Genomic DNA, 2,745 nt, shown 5'->3' on the forward strand with positions numbered 1-2,745 from the left:
AAATTTTGTATATACCCCCTAGCAGTGGCTTACTAGTCTCTGCAATCCCCTGAGGCCCCGGCAACCACCAATCTACTTTCTGTTTCTAGAGACTGGCCTATTCTGATCATAGCGTGTACATGGAGTCATGCAATATGTGGCTTTTTGTGTCTGGCTCCTTTCATTAGGAAAATGTTTTCAAGGCTCATCTATGTCATAGCCTGCATCAGTATTTCATTTTACTGCCAAATAATATTCCATATTTTATTTATCTATTCATTAGTTTGTGGGCATTTGGGTGTTTATAACTTTTTGCTCTTACGAAGTGGTTTTTTTGTTTGTTTGTTTGTTTTGGCTACCAAATTACTTTATTTGAAGAATGGTACAAATGAAAGAAGTTAAGTAGATGTTTTGGTACAACTTATAGAAAAGGTAAAGGTAACCCCAACATGCATGCACTGCCTTGGTGCCCAGGGAAGCCACCCTTGTGGCTATGGGAAGACAGCCTAAGGCTTAGCTTTCACTATCACTGTTTCCCAAGGTGTGCTTGTCAAAGAGATACTCTGCCATGCCAGATTTGGGAGCCCACATCTTGCGCAGGTTGGTTACGTGGTCACCCAATTCTTTGATGGATTTCACCTGCTCATTCAGGTAATGAGTCTCAATGAAGTCACACAAATGGGGGTCACTTTTATCAGTGGCCAGTTTGTACAGTTCCAGCAGTGACTGATTCATGCTCTTTTCCAAATGTAATGCACACTCCATTGCATTCAGCCCCTTCTCCCAATCATCACGGTCTGGTTTCTTGATATCCTGAAGGAAGATTCGGCCACCTCGTTGGTTCTGCAGCTTCATCAGTTTCTCAGCATGTTCCCTCTCCTCATGAGACTGGTGAAGAAAATATCTGGCGAAGTTCTTCAAAGCCACATCATCGCGGTCAAAGTAGTAAGACATGGACAGGTAGACGTAGGAGGCGTAGACCTCCAGGTTGATCTGGCGGTTGATGGCGGCCTCCGAGTCCTGGTGGTAGTTCTGGCGCACCTGCGAAGGGGACGCGGTGTCATGGTGGCGGCGAGCGGCGGCGGGGGCCTTGGAGAGTGGTCCAAGGGCGCGACGAAGAGATGGCGGAGGGCTGGCTCTGAACGGCCGGCCCGGGTGGGGGACGAGCGCCGGGTTCCGTCCAAGCACTGTTGAAGCAGGAAACCGCGGCGACTCTCGGCGGAGAGAAGTGTTTTTATGAACATCATACCACATTATTTCCTGGGCACATGTGCAAGAGTCCCTCTAGGGTATATTCCTGGGGCGGAGCTGTTGAAATACAGGGAAGGCAAATGTTCAACACCGAGAGATAATGCCAAATGGCTTCCCATATAATGTAACAGCAAACCCCTCACCAGCAAAATAAAAGAGACCGTTGACCCGCATCCTTGCTGACATTTGGCATCGTCAGAGTTTCTAGTTTTCGAAAAGACCATTTTATTTTCTTTTATTTTTAGCAAACCATCCCTCTGCATTTGACTCGTTGCCTGATAATAGGATGCTAATGTAGATTCAGATAGAAACAGCCACCTGCCCATGTCTCCTTCCATAATTAGCAGTACTCTTCTGTAATAGTTCTAGCTTTTACTCCTTGACCCAGAATTCTAATGTTATTGTGGATACTAATGTTCTTCCTTCCCAGATGGGCTCTCTGCTCTGTCTACTGGTTGGTCCCGGAGTCCCACTGTACCTCTCCCATGCAGGGAGCAGGCACAGGCTGTCCTGTGTCTTTGGTCCTGGTAACAACCACCCTCCCACCCTGCCCCACACACAATACAAACAGATACATTCATACCCTGGGTCTCTGGCTGCGATCAGACGGAAGGATGACAGTATAGGAAGCCAATTTGATGACTTCTGACCCAAAGAGGAAAACACTTCACTGGCAAAGGCTCATCCCATGAATGCTGGGAAAGGAGGGAACCCTCGGGTTTGCTTTCCTACAGTTCACTCATCACTGTCCTTTGTCCAGTCCATCAGATTCAAGTTACAGTGAATGTCGCTATCATTCTCTGGCACAGAATTCTCTCCAGATTCTCATTTCCTCACACTCTTTCCCATTAACTTAATTTTAATAACATTCTTGCTCCAGAGGGCTTTACAAATAACTTTTTTAAAATAAATAAATACTTCATAAAGAGACAAGCTCTGAAAGTCAGCAGGAAAAAAAAAAAAAAAAGTGGAAGCAGAGCCTAAGGAATAAAATAAGCAGGGAGGGAAAGCTTTTGGGATGGTGATGGACAGAGAGATCCTTGCTGTCTGGATGCCCCTGGAGGAAGGACATGCTGTGCAGCCATGTACAGTCAGCAGACCCCCTCCAGCTCTCAGCTCCTTCAGGGAGGCCTCCGCGGCAGAGGGCCACCCGGCTGGCCATCTTGCTCACACCCAGCGACTGAGCGAGGGCAGGTTCTAACAGCCTGGCTGTTTTGACCTGAGCTCCCTCAAGTCAGTCAAAGCTTTGCCGGGCCTGCATCACTGTTCTTTGACTAATCCTGCCACCTCTGGCTCCCTCTCATATATGTACCTCCCCCCAACCATTTCCACGTCTGTTTCTGGAGAACCTATTTTTGTGTGACCATATTATTCACTATTTAGCCAATCTCAAGTTGTTTGACATATGGTTATTTATAATTGTTTTTGCAAATATAAGCAGAGCTAAAATTAATATCCCTGAAACTATGCTTTTCTCATATTCTAAGACAGGAAGTATCCTCAGAATTAATCCCT

At 46.3% G+C, this 2,745-nt stretch overlaps 1 pseudogene; it reads right to left on the reverse strand.

Annotated features, from left to right (window-relative positions):
• Positions 1–313: 313 nt before the first annotated feature.
• On the reverse strand, positions 314–1,233 carry LOC112826385 (ferritin heavy chain pseudogene; annotated as a pseudogene).
• Between the last annotated feature and the right edge of the window lie 1,512 nt (positions 1,234–2,745).

The sequence above is a fragment of the Callorhinus ursinus genome, unplaced genomic scaffold, assembly GCF_003265705.2.
Source record: "Callorhinus ursinus isolate GAN/ISIS: 27379988/994484 unplaced genomic scaffold, GSC_fseal_2.0 scaffold7, whole genome shotgun sequence".
Classification (NCBI taxonomy): domain Eukaryota; kingdom Metazoa; phylum Chordata; class Mammalia; order Carnivora; family Otariidae; genus Callorhinus; species Callorhinus ursinus.